This window comes from Heterodontus francisci, chromosome 6, assembly GCF_036365525.1.
Source record: "Heterodontus francisci isolate sHetFra1 chromosome 6, sHetFra1.hap1, whole genome shotgun sequence".
Lineage (NCBI taxonomy): Eukaryota > Metazoa > Chordata > Chondrichthyes > Heterodontiformes > Heterodontidae > Heterodontus > Heterodontus francisci.
Genome location: NC_090376.1, coordinates 66,286,842 through 66,309,008, shown reverse-complemented (window position 1 = coordinate 66,309,008; position 22,167 = coordinate 66,286,842).

Here is a 22,167-nt window from a genome sequence, read left to right as displayed (position 1 = left end):
ACTGCTCACCTTCTGAGCAATCACCAGTTAAGCCTTCTTATTCTCTGTGGCAGACCTCCCATGGATGGGGACGAGTATCTCCATGCGGGCCCTACAGACCACAGCATTAAATAGAGGAAGGCATCAGTAAAGCAAGGCGTAGACTTGGCGCATTGGAACTCTATTACAACAGTTACTTCTTTTGTTCTCCCACCTCTACAATCCATCAACTGTCATCTTTGCAGCATTCCCTTAAATATTGCAGTTGAAATTGACTTGTGCAAGTCGTCAACACATCCACTCACGCTAATTGGTTAAGAAACCCAGAGATCATCTGCAAGTACAGTGGCTGGGTTAAAAAGCCACTGATAGACACACTGCACTTACTTTGGGGTTCCCTGTGCGCTACCAAACCTCCCCACTCCTAGCAAATTGGATGACCTCTCTGTCCATGGGGAATCCGTCAATGAACATAACCTGAGGGTTAGACCAGTTTTGAATCGCCTACAAGAAGAAGGCCTGACACTTAACAAAAAAGTGTGAATTCTTGAAAGCGTCTATTTGTTTCCTAGGGCACATTGTTAGTAGCAACGGCATAATGGAAGACCTGCCAAAGACAAGAGCCATTAGTGAATTCCCAATTCCTACTTCTGTCCAAGATCTTCAATGATTCCTTGGAATGGTTAATCAGTTGGCAAGACTTCTGCCCAATCTAGTGCAAGTTACTCAACCCTTAAGAGGACCATTAAGGAAAACTCAAGCATGGTGTTGGAATGCACATCAGGAGCAAGCATTTCAAAGGAGCAAGGAAATACTGATTTTGCCAGATATCTTAGTGCATTATAATCCCTCACTACCAACCACAATTGCAGCAGATGCCTCATCTACAGAATTAGGGACAGAGTTTTTTCAGGAACAGCCAGATGGATGTCGTACACCGGTTTATTATGCGTCTCAGCATTTCTGAGACTGAGACGAGGTACAGTGTCATAGAGAAAGAAGCTCTCGCAGTCACGTGGGCTTGTGAGAAGTTCTCAGATAATATCATCGGCTTAAAAGTCATCATAGAGACAGACCACAAACCCCTAGTTTCCTTACTTGATGAAAAGGAACTCGCTAGAATGCATCCAAGAATCCAGAGATCCCAGTTGAGGCTAATGAGATTCACATATGAAATGGTATATGTGCAGGACAAGCTGCAAACGACAGTGGATGCATTGTCCAGAGGTACTGTTGTCCATCCTACACAACAGGATGTTAACTTCATAAATGAGATTGAGTCATATTCTCAATTCACTGCATCACAATGGCCGGCAGGCTCAAAAAAGCTCCAAGAAATTCGTCATGCTCAGATGCAAGATGACGAATGCATCTGTATCTGCCAATATTGCACACAAGGTTGGCCACATCAGTGTCCCAGTGGAATGGCGATGAAAATCTTTTTTGAGCACAGAAAGCACTTTACTATTGTAGGTGATTTGCTGGTATATGACGAGAGGCTGGTGATTCCGGTCTCTGAAATTCAGAAAGCACTGGATACTACAAACCTCAATGAAGGCCATCCTTGTCAAGAAACAAGAGCTCAGAGAAAAATTAGTGGTCTTCCAAGTCTGACAACAACATGATCAAGCATCCTGACAGATTGAATCTGTGATGTCAGAGACTTGGGGGGAAAATGGGGTAGTGTTTAAAAGTAAATTTAATGTTAAAAAAAAATGGACAAAGACTTGGTGGGGGTGGTGGGGTGGCTGGAGATGTAGTATAAAGGTTTGAAAGGGTTAACGTTTGGGACATTATGAGTAATACCTCCCACAATGATGATTTAAGAGATCACATGAGAGAAAGACCTGAGGGAGAAGCAGCATGGCACTCGAATATGTAATAAACTAGTTGTTGTTAAAACTTACCAAAGACTCAGTTATTTCTCCTAGCTAGACTGGCCAAACATACAACAGTCCTCAACATTGATTGCAGATTCCATGAAATCTCATGGCATCAGGTCAAATATGGTCAAGGAAACCTCCTGCTGATTACTGTCTACTGCCCTCCCTCAGCTAATGAATCAGTACTCCTCCATGTTCAGAACTACTTTGAAGAATCACTGAGGGTATCAAGGGCACAGAATGTACTCAGGGTGGTGGACTTCAATGTCCATCACCAAGAGTGGCTCGACAGCACCACTACTGACTGAGCTGGCCGAGTCTTGAAGGACATAACTGTCAGACTGACCCTGTAGTAGATGGTGAAAGAACCAACATGAGGGAAATAACTTGTCCCCATCAATCTAGCTGTCACAGATGTATTTGCCCATGACAATATTGGTAGGAATGACCACTGCACAGTCCTTGTGGAGACAAAGTCTCGTCTTCACTCTGAGGATGCTTTCCATTATGTTGTTTGACACTATCACGAATCTAAATGGGATAAGTTCAGAACATACCTAGCAGCTCAAAATTGGGCATCTATGAGGCACTGTTGTCCACCAGCAACCACAATCTGTAAGCTCATGGCCCAGCCTATCCCTAACTCTACCATTACCATCAAGGCAGGGGATCAACCCTGGTTCAATGAGGAGTGCAGGAGAGCATGCCAGGACCAGCACCAGGTGCACCTGAAAATAAGGCTTCAAGCTGGTGATGTTACAGCTCAGGACTACATGCATGCTAAACACCAGAAGCATCATGCTATAGACAGAGCTAAGCCATCCACAACCTTCGAATCAGATCAAAGCCCCACAGTTTTGCCACATCTAGTCGTGAATGGACTGGAACATTTGCAACCATCTTCAGCTAGAAGTGCCGAGTGAATGATCCATTTTGGCCTTCTCCTGAGGTCCCAACCATCACAGATCCCAGTCAACAGCCAATTGAATTCACTCCATGTGATATCAAGAATCAGCTGAGTGCACTGGATACAACAAAGGCTGTGGGCCCCAACAATATCCCAGCTGAGCTGCTGAATACTTATGCTCCAGTATTAGCTGCACCTCTAGCCACATTGAGCTACAACACGAGCATCTACTTGATAAAGTAAAATATTGCCCAGGTATGTCCTGCTCACAAAAAGCAGAACAAATCCAATCCAGCCAATTACAGCTCCATCAGTCTACTCTCATTCATAAGTAAAGTGGTGGAAGGTGTTGTCAACAGTCAAGCAGCACTTACTGACCAAGAACCTACTCACTGATGCTCAGTTTGGGTTCCATCAGGACCATTCCACTCCATACCTGATTACTGCTTTCATCCAAACATGGAAATAAAAGTTGATTTCCACAAGTGAGGTGAGATTGACTGCCCTTGACATCAAGGCAGCACTTGACAGAGTGTGGCATCAAGGAGCCCTAATAAAGTTGAAGTCAATGGGAATCAGAGGGAAAACTCTTCACTGGCTGGAGGCATACCTAGCACAAAGGAAAATGGTTGCATTGTTGGAGGCCAGTCATCTCAGCTCCAGGACTTCACTGCAGTATTTCCGCAGGGTAGTGTCCTAGGCCCAACCATCTTCAGCTGTTCATTAATGAGCTTCCCTCCATCATAAGGGCAGAAGTGGGGGTGTTTGCTGGTGTTTGCACAGTGTTCAGTACCATTTGCAAATCCTCAGATACTGAAGCAGTTTGTGCCCACATGCAGCAGGACGTGAACAACATTCAAGCTTGGGCTGATAAGTGGCAAGTAATGTTTGTGCCACACAAGTGCCTGGTAATGGCCATCACCAACAAGACAGAATCTAACAATCTCCCTTGACATTCAATGGCATTACCATCGCTGGATCCCCCACCATCAACATTCTGGGGTTACCATTGACCAGAAACTCAACTAAACCAACCACATAAATACTGTGGCTGCAGGACAGGGGCTGGGAATTCTGTGGCGAGTAACTCACATCCTGACTCTCAAGTCCTGTCCACCAGCTTCAAAGCACAAGTCAGTAGTGTGATGGAATACTCTCCACTTGTCTGGATGAGTGCAGCTCCAACAATAATGAAGAAATTTGACATCATCCAGGATAAAACAGTCCACTTGTTTGTCACCCCATTCACCACCTAAACATTCACTCCTTCCAGCACTGGCGCACTGTGGCTGCAGTGTGTACCATCTACAAGATGCACTGCAGCAACTCACCAAGCCTTTTTTGACAGCACCTCCTAAACCCACAACCTCTGCCATCTAAAAACGCAAGGGCAGCAGGGATGGGATCACAACTACCTACATGTTCCCCTTCAAGTAACACACCATCTTGAAATGGAAATATATCTTTGTTCCTTCATCATCACTGGGTCAAAATACTGGAACTCCATCCCTAACAGCACTGTGGGTGTACCTACCCCCTACACCGCTTGGACTGCAATGGTTCAAGAAGGCAGCTCACCACCACCTGCTCAAGGGCAAGTAGGGATGGGCAATAATTGCTGGTTTTGCCAGCAATGCCTACATCCCAAGACTGAATAAATCTAAAAGAAATAGCTGAATTTCCACAATGCCTATACATTTATTCAGAATGCACATTCAAGAGAATTCATATAAAATATGCTGCCCTATAAAATGAAATTATGTGAAGTCAGTATTTATATTTTTGTATATGTTTTTATAGAGAACAACTTCCAGGATCTAGTGATAAAGATTCTCTTTTCAATCAGCTGTCAATTATTTTTAATATTGCGGCATCAAACTGCCTAAACTTTTTGTTGTGATAACACATGAAGGTTTATTTTTTAAATAATCATTAAAATGTAATTTCCATTAACCACCTGGAAAAAGATTTAAGAGCAGAATTAGCTGACAAAATATTGTGCTGCTGCATGAAAGTAACCAACATTTATGGAAATTAAAAAACTTTACTTGAGGCAACAAATGGGAAGAATTTCACACCGCCTTATTCATCACTGAATTAATGGCGATGAACTATAAAATCATGGAATGGTTACAGCACTGAAGGAGGCCATTCAACCCCTCAAGTCTGTGCTGGCTCTCTGCAAGAGCAATCCAGCTAGTCCCACTGCCCCACCATTTTCCCCTAGCCCTATAAACTTCTTTTGTACAAGTGCTTACCTAATTCCCTTTTGAAAGCCACGATTGGATCTGCCTCCACCACCCTTTCAGGCAGTGCATTCCAGATTGTAACCATTTGTTGCACAAAAACGTTTTTCCTCATGCCACTTTTGGTTCTCTTGCTATTCACCTTAAATCTGTATGGTCTGGTTCTAGACCCTTTCATCAATGGGAACCATTTCTCTCTATCTGCTCTGACGAGACCCCTCATGATTTGAACACTTCTATCAAATCTCCTCTCAACCTTCTCTGCTCTTAAGAAAACAGCCCCAGCTTCTCCAATCAATCCACATAACTGAGGTCCATTATCCCTGGAACTATTCTTGTAAATCCTTTCTCCACCCTCTCTAAGGCCTTCATATCCTTCCTAAAGCGTGGTGCCCAGAGTGGACACAATATTCCAGTTGAGACCAAACCAGTTTTTTTTGTAAAGGTTCATTATAACTTCCTTGCTTTTGTATTCTATGCCTCTATTTATAAAGCCCAGGATCCCATATGCCTTATTAACCACTGTGTCAACCTGCCCTGCCACCTTCAACAATTTATTCACATGTCCCCCAGGTCTCTATGCTCCTGCACCCCCTTTAGAATTGTGTCCTTTATTTTATATTGCCTCTTCTCTTTGTTCCTACCAAAATGTATTTTTATGCGAACGAAAGTTGGCAAATTTGCTTCATTTGGTATAAACTGGCTCATTGTGCACAAATTTTGAGGGAATCAAGGGATATGAGGATCAGGCGGGAAAGTGTAGTTGAGGTAGAGGATCAGCCATGATCTTATTAAATGGCGGAGCAGGCTCGAGGGGTCTTATGACCTACTCCTGCTCCTATTTCTTATATTCTTATGTCCTTGGTCTCTAGAATAACTGAGTGGAGATTACAAAGAAAATTCTTTACTGAGAGGTTGATTAGAATGAGGAATTCTCTGCCACAAACCGTTGTTCAATCACAGTCCTTAGATTGTGTCCAATCGCTTTAGTTACCAAATTAGAAACCATTAATGGCTTCATGTCTGGAGTCACATTGTCATCCATGAAACCAATAGAAACATTGGGGTGAATTTCCATGAGGGTTCTCCTGCTTGTCTGTTGAAGTAGTGTAAAAAATATGTTTTCCAGGATTTCCATGGCTGTTTTGCTAATGTTACAGCAAATGATGTGGAAATTCACTTCTGTAGCATTTTTCTTCACAGGAGCTATCTACCGAATCTTACTTTCCAGCTTGTTCCTTACATTCCTTAATATTGTTCTTTTTCAAGTGACTATCTAATTTTCTATAAGAATCTGAGTACTATGCTTCAACAACAGTTTGTGGCAGAGAATTCCTCATTCTAATTAACCTCTCAGTAAAGAATTTTCTTTGTAATCTTCCCTCAGTTATTTTTGTGATCAAGGACCTCCCTCCCCCTGAGCTGCCCATCCTCCTCAACAGGGTCTTGGTGAATGAGGCCCGTGACAAGCAGCCACTTTCTGAATTGTAGACCTTCTATCAGGATGCCACCCCCTCGTGCCCCCAAACCTGCTCGTCAGTCCTAGCTTCTGGGCGAGTGCCACTGCCCCTTTGTGGCCCTGGCCACACAGGATGACACTCCTGTCACCTTCTCCCTCTTCTGCAGATGTTTGCCAGTGCCCTTTGTGCACCACCCTACCATCCACTGCAAACTGGCTCTCCCGATGGCTTAGTTGGACAACCAGCACTTATCCCCCGTCTCCTTGCCGTGCCTGCTTTGCTGCTGCCTCATTTCACCAGGAGGGGCTCCGAAGCCCCGGGTCTCTGCGTGGCGCTGATAAATTCCAAATTGCCTGTAAAATTCCAGTTAATTGATTTAAATTGGCGTCCTGCCATCTCAATGTCAGAAGTCCGCCCTCCACGGTCGCCGCCATTGGTAAAATCTGGAAGTGGCATCAAGATGTTGGTCTTATGACCCAACGTGGTCTGGATTCATTTTACAGGCCACCTACCACCCCACCCCAGCCTCTAACCTCGCATTTAGTGGCCCGGTAAAATTCCAGCCTTTGTGTTCTCCTCTCAGCTTACTTTCCCACCCTAACTTTATATTATCAGCAAACCTGGATACATTACATTCGGTACCTTCATCTAAGTTGGTAATGTTGATTGTAAGTAGCTGAGGCTCCAGCACTGACCATTACAGTAACCCACTAGTAGCAGCCTACCAACCTCAAAATGACTTATTTATTCCTACACTCTGATTTCTGTCCTTTAACCAGCTCGCTATCTATGCTCACATATTACCCGTAACACCTTAATCCCTTATCTTGTGCAACCATCTCATTGAATGCCTTTTGAAAATCTAAATATACTACATTCTCTTTAAGTACTCTGCTAGTTAAATCCTCAAAAAACTCTAATAGATTTGTCAAACATGTTTTCCCCTTCATAAAACATGTTGACTCTGCCTAATCATATGATTTTCTAAGTGCTTTGTTACCATTTCCTTAATAATAGATTCCAACATTTTCCCAACAATTGATGTCAGGCTAACAGGCCATTGCTCATTTACTGTCATACCTTTTAATCTAATTTCCAATCTACCTTAACCAACTCACCCCTCATACCTATGTAATTGGCTTTATTTAAGTTCAATACTTTAGCTTCAAACTTATGTACATCACTCTCAAATGCAATGGGCTGGATTTTGTCTGGGCAGCAGGATCGGGAATGAAGGCAGCAGTGGGAAAACTCCAAGGCTGTATTGCCACCACAACATGCCAGGACTGAAATTTGAATTGGTGAACGCTGGTTAGACTGCATTTGCATTGAATTGAAGCCAATTTTATGGGGAATTTCAGAGTTAGAAAATGGTGCTTGGGGATCAGGTGCTTTCAGATTCCCGGCCATGTAAAGGTAACAGCAATGAGGCAAGGCCTCAGTGATGCCACAGGAAGGCAGCAATGGGGAGCAGTGGATAAGGGAAGAGTGGGCAGCAGAGGCCATTATCAGACTGCAATGTTGGGCTCTCTACACAGGTGGGCTCACTCTTGGGTGCAAGGCTCGAGTGGGTTCACTCTCGGGGGCAAGGCTTGGGAGGGCTCAGTGTCGGGTCCAAGGGTACGCTGGGCGCACTCTCATGTGCTGTGCTTACTGCAAGGGTGGGCACTGAGGGGCATTAGTGCATATTCAGGTGGGAGTAGCAACAGGTCCCAAGGGAAGTTCATCTCTGGCAAGCATCCCAGAGTACTTAAGGAAGTGGCCTTAGAAATAGTGGATGCATTGGTGGTCATCTTCCAAGATTCTATAGACTCTGGAACAGTTCCTACAGATTGAAGGGTAGCTAATGTAACCCCACTATTTAAGAAGGGAGGTAGAGAGAAAGCAGGAAATTATAGACCAGTCAGCCTGACGTCAGTAGTGGGGAAAATTCTAGAGGCCATTATCAAAGATTTTATAGCAGAGCACTTAGAGAATAGTGGTAGAATTGGGCAGAGTCGGCATGGATTTACAAAAGGGAAATCATGCTTGACAAATCTACTAGAATCCTTCGAGGATGTAATTAGTAGAGTTGACAAGGGGGAGCCAGTGGATCTGGTTTATTTGGACTTTCAGAAGGCTTTCGACAAAGTCCCACATAAGAGATTAGCGTGTAAAATTAAAGCGCATGGGATTGGAGGTAGCGTATTGCAATGGATAGAAAATTGGTTGGCAGACAGGAAACAATAAGTAGGGATAAATGGGTCTTTTTCCAAATGGCAGGCAGTGACTAGTGGGGTACCGCAGGGATAGCTGCTAGGACCCCAGCTATTCACAATATATATTAATGATTTAGATGAGGGAACTAAACATAATATCTCCAAATTTGCAGATGACACAAAACTGGGTGGGAGGGTGAGTTGTGAGGAGGATGCAGAGAGGCTTCAGGGTGATTTGGACAAGTTGAGTGAGTGGGCTAATGCACGGCAGATGCAGTATAATGTGGATAAATGTGAGGCTATCCACTTTGGTAGCAAAAACAGGTAGGCAGATTATTATCTGAATGGCTATAAACTGAGAGAGGGGAACATGCAGCGAAACCTGGGTGTTCTCGTACACCAGTCGCTAAAGGTAAGCATGCAGGTCCAACAAGCGGTAAAAAAGGCAAATGGTATGTTGGCCTTCATAGCGAGAAGATTCAAGTACAGGAGCAGGGATGTCTTGCTGCAATTATACAGGGGCTTGTGAGGCCACACCTGGCAGTTTTGTGTGCAGTTTTGGTCTCCTTATCTGAGGAAGGATGTTCTTGCTATACAGGGAGTGCATCAAAGGTTTACCAGACTGATTCCTGGGATGGTGGGACTGACGTATGAGGCAAGAATGAGTCGGTTAGGATTATATTCGCTGGAGTTCAGAAAAGTGAGGGGGATCTCACAGAAACCGATAAAATTCTAACAGGACTTGATGGAGTAGATGCAGGAAGGATGTTCCCGATGGTGGGGGAGTCCAGGGATATGGGGTAAACCTTTCAGGACTGAGATGAGGAGAAATTTCTTCACCCAGAGAGTGGTGAGCCTGTGGAATTCACTACCACAGAAAGCAGTTGAGGCCAAAATATTGTATGTTTTCAAGAAGGAGTTAGATATAGCTCTTGGGTCTAAAGGGATCAAAGAGTATGGGGAGAAAGCAGGAACAGGTTACTGAGTAGGATGATCAGCCATGATCATAATGAATGGCAGAGCTGGCTCGGAGGGCCGAATGGCCTACTCCTGCTCCTATTTTCTATGTTTCTATGTTTCTATGACCTCACTTTCTACCCGGCTGGCTCCCAGGCAGCTGCCTACCACTGCATCAAGGAGGTGAACAATGCCTTGTTCAAGAGGGCCAGCAACGATGCATGGTGCCAGACTGACCCTGACAATCAGGTGGAGTGGGTCATAGGCTTCATGGATTCCCCCAGGTGCAAGGTGTCATCAACTGCACACATGTGGCCATTAAGGCTCCCATGAAGCAGCCAGCTGCCTTCATCAACAGGCTTCCATTTGCTCAATGTCCAATGGGTCTGCGACCACCAGATGTATATCCTGTAGGTGTATGCCCACTTCCCGGGAAGCAGCCAGGATGGCTACATACTTCGCCAGTCTCAGGTGCCTCTGCTTTTCAGGCCACCCGCTTGCCTTCAGGGATGGATTCTTGGGGACAAGGGCTATACATTGAAGACATGGTTACTTATGCCTGTGAGGAATCCTTGCAATGCAGCAGATGAGAATATAACACCTGCCATGGGTCCACCCAAGCGATCGTTGAGCAGGTCATTGGCCTGCTGAAAAGATGAGTTTCCGGTGTCTTGAATAGACCTGGGTCAAGCCTTGCAGTATGCCTCAGCGAGGGTCTTGTGTACCGTTGTGGTCTGCTGTGCTCTGCACAATCTAGCACAGCAGAGGAGGGAGGCCTTGTATGAAGAAGGTATATTGATCACAAGTCCTCATCCAACAAGGAGGATGTGGAGGAGACTATTGAGCAGGCAACAATGGGTCTTGCTTAAATAAAAACAAGAAATGCTGGAACCACTCAGCAGGTCTGGCAGCATCTGTGGAAAGAGAAGCAGAGTTAACGTTTCGGGTCACTGATCCTTCTTCGGAACTAGTCTTGCTTCCCTTGCACTGGAGGCCAGGGCCATGGAGAGATGCACAAAGAAGGCACGATACAATCTCATATGCACCTGCCTCCTGCCACTATGATGACCTGTCAAAGTGAACTCAATAAAGACTTACCTCACTGTATTTCGCCTGTGGCCTCATTTCTATTGTAATCCAGTGCCTAGCACCCAGCTTAATGGGCCCTTAGGAGCCTCAGTTTGCCTCTGGGCAGGAAGGCAGTCATTGGCCTATCCCACCCCAGAGAAGATCACCTACATACTTTGACAGTCTCAGGTGCCACAACTTTTCAGGCTGCCTGCTCACCTGCAGGGATGGATTCTTGGGGACGAGGGCTACCCATTGATGACATGGTTATTCGTTTTCAAGGTTCACATGTATGAAAACTACAAAGACTTTCATTACGCACCACTTTGCCTCTACCAGACTTTACAAGACATTAGTCCCAATTTTAACTCAGGGCAAGCAGTGAGCATTGTGCCTCTGGAGCGAGTGTCAAGATATGAGGGTTGAGACATTTTAACTTCTGGGCCTCATTTAAATAGATCATACCTGACTCCTGCCCAAGGATGTCAATGGCACTAAGTGACTGAATCATATGTCGTGACTCTTCTGTCATTAGTGGTAACTATTCAAACAAGTCATTGCCTGGTAACTGTTTTAGGAAACTTCTTAGGTTGGACTGGTATTTAGTGAAGATAATTCTAAGGCTAGATTTTCAACAGATCCAGGAATACTCCTGTTTCACTGGACCAACCATTTTCATGTCGCAATGCTACATAAATAATGGTATTTAATTGCCATGTCTAGATTTATGACAGCACTATTAAATTGCTAGTTACGAAAATAATAAAGGACTTATAAACTTTTTTTATAGCTGTGTGTTTTTCCCTTTGCTTGCTTCTTTAAACTGAGTAAAACTTTAATTTTACTCTCTTTATAACTAATACCATCCATTCTACATATTCAAATTACTTTTTTTTAGTATAAGTTTAAAATCCTTTATTTTCCTTTCTGTTCCTCAATCTCTAGCTCCTACTGTCTAACATGAAGGGGGAAGGAACTTTTAAAAAATTGCCATTTGATTCCCCACACAGACCCAAGTTAAATGGTTTTCTTCTGTGCTGCGCACTTCTATGGTTCCAAAACCAAGTCTTTGGGGCTATGTTTTTAGCCATGTGATTAAGATAGATCTCAAGAATTTTAGGTTACTCTTCAATGTTTTTTTCCATGTTGAAACAAGAAAGAGCTCCGAACCAATGAAAAATTGTGCTTGTTATAGCTCTTTGCTACAGCAATTCAGAACTAATCCTGCTGTCTGTTCTCTCCCCACAGCCTCTACATTCTTCTGCTTCAAATATTTACTTAATTTTCCCTTGACCATTCCCTGTCACAAAGAATTCCATGTTCCAACAATGTTCTGCGTTGAAAAATTGTTCCTAAAAGTTTAATGTTAAATTTATTACTGACTGCTCAGCCAGAGGAAATATTCTTTGCCTATTGACTCTATCAAAACGCTGCATAATTTTTAATCTGTATTAAATCTCCTCTTAGCTTTCTCTGTTTCAGTGCAAATAAGCTCAATATCTTCATTCTCTCCTCATAATTATATTTTCATCAGAAGTGCAGCAGAAACCCTGTTTATGAATGTAAATGGGATTTCTGGCAAAGTTACGGTGGCAGAACTTGAGCACCTCAAAGGAAATTGCAGGCTTAGGTCTCTGTGCATTCACAGCCTTCAGCATTTTTTGTTGAGTGTATACTCCCATTGCTTCTTTTCACTCCCAAAATATATTACCTCAAATATTGTTAATTGCATATTACTTATATGCAGGTGGTGGACATTAATGGGTGATTTGTTCGAATCCCTAAAAATAGACACAGACTGAAACTGTGATTTTTGGGTTAGGAGGTGTATGCTTGTAATATGTAACTCTGTAAATAAATATAAAAGTGTGTAAAAATTGGCTCCAGTTTTATCCTTCACCAACTGGTTTTCTGGAGTATAAACACTTGTTTATATTAGATTGTATATTCCACATGTCTGCCTATTCGTCAACCTGTCTATGACTTCTTGAAGTTTTTCTGAACTTCTCAGTGTTTGCCAAACCACCTACTTTTATGTCACCAGCAGATTTTAATATTGTGCTCCTTATTCCGAAGTCCATATCATTTATATCCATCAAAAGCAAATGTGAACTTAGCACTGACACCAAGATACACCACTTCCAAAACTTCTTGAGCACAAATAACAACCATTTATTCTCTTTGTTTCCTGTCCATCATTAAATTATGTATTCTAAGAGGTTATTGAAAATTGCTGCTAGTCTAGTTGATCTATAGTTATCGGATTTACCCTTCTCTTCATTGTTGAACAATGATGTTACATCAGCAACTCTGCAGTCCCACAGACAATTTACATGTCATGAGGATGGAATTGTTGTGAAAGAAGTTGTTTAAATATCTCTTGATGTAAAAGGAATCAACACCAGCTGTAAAAAAAAAACCAACACAACAGTGTATGAATGGTTTAATCTATAATATCAGATCCTGAGAGTCCAGCTCTCAGCTGTGATCCTAGTTCAGATGCAGAGACAATCGTATGAGAACATAATGTCTTATAAAGCAAAGCAATTAGTCTCAATGAATTTATTAATTGAAGCTAATTTAATTGGTTAACATGAATAGCACAATAATACATAATCAGCAATCATAGCCATCTATTTTGACCCAGTTCAATGCCTTTACAAGTATCACTTCGGACAGTAGTGTTGGCGAACTCCCTGGATTAGTATTCAAGTTCCCTTTGGTGGTCCAGTTGTTAGTGACTTTGGAGGACTCCATGTCTGTGCCAAATGTAAGTTAATTTTGCCATCACATGCAAATATGACTGCCCACCATGTCCCATTCATTTCTAACCTAGACAGGTATTACCTGTTCTTCCATAGGAAGACATAAAATTTTCACATGTGTTCAGTTCAGCTAATACATTTGGAATCCCCTACCATTATCTGTTTCTTTAACTAAATTTGCAGTATTTCAGTGTTAGTTGATTTGTTTCCTCCAAGGTTACTTTTGAGAAGAACTTCCTTTCTAGTCAGGTCTAATGGTCCTTGCCTGGGAGTTCAAAAAGTATTATACATTTTTTTTTAATCATCCTGTTGCAAATGATTAGCACAGAGCACAAGCACAATTGTCCTCAAATTTCCTTTATTCTTACATTTGTATTTGTTCTCTCATTTTATCAGTAGCTTTAAATAATATGATTAAGCAAATATCAGAAGCAACTACTTTAGATGATAATATAAACTAAAATGGTATTATACATCACTACAGTTCACTATACTCTACAATAGAAAAGTAATGGCCAGAGTTCTCTGCTATCTCCTCCCTGAATTCTTTCAAAAGTCTTGAGTGTTCTTGGCCATCAGAACCAGGTGACTTATCCATCCTGAGCTATGCCTTGTTTTAAGAACTAATTATTTTTTATAGTTATCTGTATCAATTGTTTCATATCCTACTCTAGTACACACTTCCACCAACATTTGTAAAAAAATGCAAATTATTAATTTTATATCTCAGCATTAGTTTCATCCTTCAAAAGTGGACTCCACTTTCATCCCTGATAGATCTTATTCTCTAATTACCTATTTTTTATTTTTCACATATTTATAAAACATCCTAATTTTTTGTGCCTTTTTTCAGATTTGATGTTAGCCTTTTCAATTTCCCCTATCACCTCTCCACTACTTTAGTATTGTTAGCCCTAATTTTATCATGTATTTTAATATTTCTATCCCTGGAAGTCTAGTCTCTGATTCATTTCCTTTTCACCTTATACGAATATATTTATATTGTACTCCAGACATTTCATATCTGAAGATATCTACTGATCTGGTGACCTATTTGCTCAGACAATTTGAGCTGGATCTATTCTTACCTCACTGAATTTTGTCTTATTCCATTCCAGCATCCTTATCTTTGACTTTTCATTATCCTTTTCTATTCTTACATTCAACTATTTTGTGTTCACTGTTTCCCCATTGTTTTGATAATCTCATATCACTTATTTGCCCCATTTCATTTACCAAAACTAAATCAAGTAATGCTTCTTTCCTTGTTGGACTGAGAAACATTCGGATCTAAATAGCCTTCTCCACCCTGTCCATTTGCATTGCCTTTATTCCAATCTATCTTGGGATAAGGCAGCCAATATTATAACCTTATTGTTCTTACATTATTTTCTCTCATTTGTCTGCAGATCTCCCCATCTATTTGATCTTTACTGTTTGATGGCCCAAATGCACAATAAGAATGTATCATTTTCCTTCTTACTTTTTATTTTTATCCATACGGAATCTATTTCCCAGAGAGTAGTGGTGAATGTCTGTGTTTCAGATTGAAGGGGAGCATACAGTTGTGGGGTTAGTGTTGGGACCACTGCTCTTTTTGATATACCCTGTATTAATGACTACAACTTGGAGATAAGGGCATAATTTCAAAGTTTACGTATGACACAAAACTCTGAAATGTAAGACACAGTGAGGAGAATAGTAGCAGACTTCAGGAAGACATATAGAGACTGTCCTGGAGAAATCGTATAACTAGGGCTGTGGAGAGGGCTTTAAGCTAAATAGTGGGGGAGAAGGGTTCAGGTGAGGGGAAATTTGGAAACATTAATGAGAAAGGACAAGGCAATAGTGCACAATAGCGACACAGGTAATAATAATCAGAGTGCACAAACACAGAGTGTACCAGCAAATAAGGTCAGAAGTAGGGAAAAATGGTAAAAAGACAGGATTAAAGGCTATATATTTGAATTCGTGCAGCATTGGTAACAAGATGGATGAATTGATAGCACAAACAGATATAAATGGGAATGATATGATAGCCATTACAAAGATGTGGTTGCAAGGTGATCAAGGCTGGGAACTAAATGTTCAAGGGTGTTTGACATTTTGGTGGGTTGGAAGAAAGGAAAAGGAGATGAGGTAGCTCTGTTAATAAAGGATTAGATCAGTAAAGTAGTGAGAAATGTTCTTGTCTCAGAAGATCAAGATGTAGAATCAGTTTAGGTGGAGATAAGAAATAGCGAAGGAAATAAGTCACTGGTGGGAGTAGTTTATAGGGCCCCTAAAAGGACTACACTGTAGGACATAATATAAATCAAGAAACAATGGGTCTTGTAGGAAAGGTATTGCAATAATCATGGGCGATTTTAATCTTCATATATATATTGGACTAATCAAATTGGCAAAGGTAGCCTGGAAGATGAGTCCACAGAGTGTATTACAGACTATTTCTTAGAACAATACATTCTGGAACCAACTCAGGAGCAGGCTATTTTTGACCTGGTAATGTGTAATGAGATAGGATTAATAAATGACCTCATAGTGAAAGATCCTCTAGTCAAGAGTGATCATAACATGATAGAATTTCACATTCAGTTTGAGAGTGACAAGTTTGGGTCTGAAACTAGTGTCTTAAACTTAAGTAAAGGCAATTACAAGGGTATGAAGATAGAATTAGGTAATGTGGACTGGGAAAATAAGTTAAAAGGGAGGACAGTAAAGAAGCAGTGGCAGACATTTAAAGAGATATTTCATAACTCTCAACTGAGATATATTCCATTGAAAAAGAAAGAATCTATGAGAAGTATGCACCATCCATGGCTAACTAAGGATGTTAAGGCTGGTATCAAATTGAAAGAAAAAACATACAATACTGCAAAGATAAATGGTAGGCCGGAAGATTGGGAACATTTTAGAAACCAGCAGAGGATTACTAAAAAAAAGAGAAATTAGGGTATGAGAGTAATCAAGCAAGAACTATAAAAACAGACAGTAAAAGCTTCTACAAATATATAAAAAGAGAGTAGCTAAAGTAAGTGTTGGTCCCTTAGAGGACTCGGGTATAAATAATGGGAAACAAGGAAATGGCAGGGACTTTGAACAAATATTTTATTTCTATCTTCACAGTAGAAGACACAAAATGCATCCTAAGAATAGCAGAAAATTGAGAGCAAAAGAGAGGGAGGAACTTAAAACAATCATTGTCACTAGAGAAAAAGTACAAGGAAATCTGGTGGGACTAAAGGCTGACAAGTCCTCTGGACCTGATGGCCTGTATCCTAGTGTTTTAAAAGAAGTGGCTGCAGAGATAGTGGATACATTGGTTGTAATATTCCAAAATTCCCTAGATTCTGGAAAGGTCCCAGCAGATTGGAAAACCACAAATGTAACATCTAAGAAAGGGTAGTTGTGGGGTGGGGAGGATGGGGAGGGACAGAAAGTAGGAAACTATAGGCCAAAGAGCCTCATACCTGTCATTGGGAAAATGTGAAAATCCATTATTAAGGAAGTAGTAGCAGATTTAGAAAATCATAATGCAATTAGGCAGAGTCAACATGGAAATCATGTTTCACAAATGCATTAGATGTCTTTGAGGATGTAACAAGCAAGGCATTTGATAAAATGCAACATAACAGATGACTACATTAGATAAGAGTTCATGGTGTTGGGTAACATATTAGCATGCATAGAGGATTGGCTAGCTAACAGGAAACAGAGATTCAGGATAAATGGGGCATTTTCAGGTTGGTAAACTATAACTATTAGGGTGCCACAGAAATCAGTGCTGTAGCCTCAATTATTTATGATCTATATTAATGACTTGTATGAAGGGACCGAGTGTATTGTGGCCATATTTGCGCATGATACAAAGATGGGTAGGAAAGCAAGTTGTGAGGAGGACATAAAGTGTCTGCAAAGAGATATAGATAGGTTAAGTGAGTAGGCAAAAATTTGGCAGATGGATTATAATGTGGGAAAATATGAGGTTGTCCACTTTGACAGGAAGAATAGAAAAGCAGAATATTATTTACATGGCGAGAGAATGCAGAATGCTGCTGTACAGAGGGATCTGGGTTTTCTTGTACATAAATCACAAAGAGTTAGCATGCAGGTACAGCAAGTAATTAGGAAGGCAAATGGAATGTTGGCATTTATTGCAAGGGGGATGGAGTATTAAAGTAGGGAGGTCTTGCTACAACTGTACAGGGCATTGGCGAGACCACAACTAGAGTGCTGCATACAGTTTTGGTCTCCTTTCTTAAGGAGGGATATACTTGCATTGGAAGCAGTTCAGAGAAGGTTTACTCAGCTGATTCCTGGGATGAAGGGATTGTCTTATGAGGAAAGACTGGAGCAAGTTGGGCCTATACTCATTGGAGTTTAGAAGAATGAAAGGTGATATTGTTGAAACATATAAGGTTCTGAGGGGCCTTGACAGGGTGGATGCTAAGAGGATATTTCCCGTCATGGGGGAAATCTAGAACTAGGGGGCACAGTTTTAAAATAAGGAGTCTCCCCTTTAAGATGGAGATGAGGAGGCATTTTTTTCTCGCAGAGGGTCATTAGCCTTTGGAATTTTCTTTCCCATACAGCAGTGCAGGCTGGGTCATTGAATATATTCAAGGTTAAGTTAGACAGATTTTTGGTCTACAAGGGAGTCAAGGATTATGGGGGGCAGACAGGAAAGTGGAGTGAAGACCACAATCAGATCAGCCATGATCTTATTGAATAGCAGAGCAGGCTCAAGGGGCCGAATAGCCTGCTCCTGTTTCTTATGTTCTGATGTCAAATCGGAAGTCAGGTGAAATTTAATGCAGAGAAATATAAAGTGATGCATTTTGGAAGAAGAATGAGGAGAGGCAATATAAACTAATTGATACAATTTTAAAGGGAATACAGAAACAGAGAGACTTGGGGGTTAAGATTGTCAGCCTTCCAGGACTGTCCTGGCATCTCAAGAAATTGAAGATTAATCTCCTGGATATTGCTATGAGCAACCAGGAAAAATCATGAGGGCATTAAAAAAGTTGTGTTTTTCCATTTTCTTTGAATACTTGTTATTAATCATAAAAATGTTAGAAATGGGGGGGAAAAAGGTCATTTAGCCAGATAGAGAGTTTGGAGGTAGGAAGTCCTGTGATGAAATATGTCCAAGCAGAGTTGGAAACCTGACTGGGGGATAACCTGCAGAATTCTTTGAATTTAATAGGGCTGTTATTAAGTCTCTATTTATAAATAGAGACAGAGGCTGGAATTTTACGCCACCCCCAACAAGCTGGATGGTGGCGGGGGGATAGCGTAAAATAGAACGGGAGGCTCCGGAAGGCTTTCCTGACCTGCTCCCGCCTCCAACCCCCCCCCCCCCCCCCCCCCCCACTCCCTCCTTTACGTATGGCGGGGTGGGGGTGGGGGAGGGGGGTGAAAAACGACTCGCCCGCCCCAGGCCATTCAAGTCCCTTAAGTGGCTGCTTAACGGCCTCTTAAGGGCCTTCGCCCGCCTCCTCCTGGGAAAAGCAGGCGGATTCCGATTATTTCGGGGGGGGGGGGGGGCGTGGTGGTGGCGGGCCCTGCTTATCGGGCACAGGGTCCGTGCTACCCCAACCAGCCCCAAGACCCAACACGACCCCTTCCCCCCAAACGACCACACTTGCCTTGCCAGGGCCTGACCGATTACCCCCGGCGAGACAACCAAAACTTACCTGAGATCCCGGCTCCATGTCTTCCTTTGCAGTCGGCTGGGCTGCAGTCCCAGCAGTGGCCACTGCTCCTGTTGGCACTGCTGGGACTAAGAGCTGCTGGCCCACTGATTGGCCGGCAGCTCAATGAGGCGGGACTTCCTCCTTCAAGCGGGTAGAAGTCCCGCTTCGGAACAATTAAAGCCTAGGACCCGTAAAATGCGGGTCGGATCTGCAGGCGAGGCAGAAGCGGGTTTGCCACAGACTTTTCAGTTGGTGGCCGGCTCCCATCCGCCGAACATGAAATCCTGGCCAGAGTATAAAACCTTTATAAATTGCTAGTTAGGACTCAACTGGAGTTCTGTGTGGAATAGGCACCATATTTTAAAAAGGATGTTAAGATGTCAAGGCCTTAGAGAGGGTGCAATGAAAATTTACCACAATGGCACCAATAATGAGGGACTTCAGTCAAGTGGAGAGAGAAGAGAAGCTGGGATTGTTCTCTTTAGAGCAGAGAAGGTTAAGAGAAGAATTATCAGAGATGTTCAAAATCATGAAGGGTTTTGATACAGTAAATAAGAAACTGTTTCCAGTGGCAGAGAGGTCAATAACCAAATGTCACAGACTTAAGTTAATTGGCAAAAGAACCTTGTTATAATCTAGACTGGAGTGCTTCAACGATTCAATAATAACTTTCAAAAAGGAATTGGATAAAAACTTGAAAGGGAAAAATTTGCTGGGCTATGGGGAAAGGACAAGTGAGTAGGACTAATTAGATAGCCATTCAAACAGCACAGGCAAGATGAGACAAATGGCTTCCTTCTGTGTTGTATCATGATATGATTCTATGATTATAAGTGAGATAATCCACTTTGGAACCAAGAAAATCAAATTGGAATATTTTCCAAATGGAGAGAGATTATACACTGTGGAGTAGCAAAGGGATTTGGCTGTTCAGGTACACAAATCATGGAAAGCTAGTGCACAGCACAAAAAAAAATCTAAAAGGCTAATGTAAGATTGGCCTTTATCTCAAGAGGGTTGGTATACAAAGGTGAGGAAGTTATATTTCAATCGCACAGAGCCTTGATCAGACGTTATCTGGAATATTGCACTCAGTTCTTGCCACTGAACCTCAGAAAGGATATATTGGCTGCAGAAGGGGGTAAAGTGCAAATTTACAAAATGAAACCAGGGCTTAAAGGGTTAAGTTATGAGGACAGCTTGTATAAACCTAGATTATATTCCCTTAAATTTAGCAGGTTAACAGGTGATCTAGTTCAGGTGTTTCAAATGATAAAAGGATTCAATTGAGTAATTAGAGCCTCTGGTGGGGGAATCCAGAACAAGAGGGCACAATCTTACAATTAGAGTTGGGCAATTCAGGAGTGAATACGAAAGCGCATTTAAATCTAATAGGTAATACAAATGTGAAATTCTCTTCCCCAAAAGGCTATGAATGCTGGGTCAATAGAGATTTTCAAGACCAAGATTAATAGATTTTTGTCAGGTAAGGGTATAAAAGGGATATGGCTTAAAGGCATGTAACTGATAGATGCACAGATCAGCCATCATTTAGTTAAAGGTGGAACAGGCTTGAGGGGCTGAATGGCCTTTTCCTGTACCTAGGTTCCTTCCTATCTCACAGTTTTGAACTTTTTGGTGATTGTGTTGCTAACCAGCACAAGCCCCCTTTCACTTCTAATACTTTTGTTTGCAATGCCTCCTTTTCTGTAATGCAGTTCTCTAATTTTAAGGACTACCTGACTATCTGATTAGTCTGTTGGCTTCTTCAAGGTGTGTGTTGCATTATCAGCATTGGTTGGAAAGTTTGATTATTTTGCTTTCTTACACAGTTTCAGCTGCATTTTCAGTGGTCTGTTACTTCTTGTCGCTATATACACTTTTTTTGTATTGTAAGGCTTTTATTTGTAACTTTCTACAAACGTCTTGCTGTAATTTCACTTCCAGAAAGCAAAGAGATCAAGATGGAAATTCATCTGGGGGTTCTAATGGCACACCTTGTTTTGGAGGGTGAAGATCACTTCATGAGAGGACACAAAATGCATCTCAAGCATTATTACACACACTAAGGGCTGAATTTTCATCACGGAAACAGGAGTTGGGATTGTTTTCAGGTTAGGAACCTGCCTCCAGTGGGAAACTGATTAAAAGTTCCGATTTTCACGGGGCTGAGCCTTTAATTGATATAGGGACGGGCTCCCTGTCCAATCAGAGCCAGTGGAGGTGGGACTGGAGGCAGGTCAGATAATGTGGGGAACTGATTTAGGTGCCACATGGCAGCCATAACTGAGGCTGCTGATTGTGCCAAAGCCTTCCAATACACCAGAGGAAAGTGAGATGACACAGGAGAGCCAGACCCTGACACCTGGGGCAGGGCTACCTCTTGCTTCAACAATGCTGATTTGGATCTAATGTTGGAGGCAGTGAGGGAGAGAAGGGAGGTCCTCTTTCCAGAGTTCCGAAGAAGGGTCACTGACCCGAAACGTTAACTCTGCTTCTCTTTCCACAGATGCTGCCAGACCTGCTGAGTGAATCCAGCATTTCTTGTTTTTATTCCTCTTTCCAGATGGTGGCAGAAGGAGGCCACCAGGTTGCGGAGAGTATTGATTGGGTCACTGGGGTGTATTCTTACTGTCTATGTCTACTGTTTTCCTCTCTTTGCACTTTAAGCCTGACTTCTGGGACTCCTTTTATTGCTGCTGTGACAGAAAAAGTAGTTTGAGATGATGAAAGTGGTAAAGGAATCCGCCACGGTGAGGGCAAAGCCTCTGGGCAGATATGCTTCCTTCACTGGAAGGATTAGATGTTCAGTGATTAGATGTCCCAGGCTGTGTCTTCCATGCATGTGTTAGCGCAGGTATGTCAGACTCCCTTCCATGCCATTCCCCTTAGCCTGGGTTAGAAGGGCTCAGTTGAAACATTCCTGATTCAGGAGATCCCCGACATTCATTGCATCCTCATGAGCCTATCACACCCACCATGCCCAGCCACCTCATTGTGCAGCA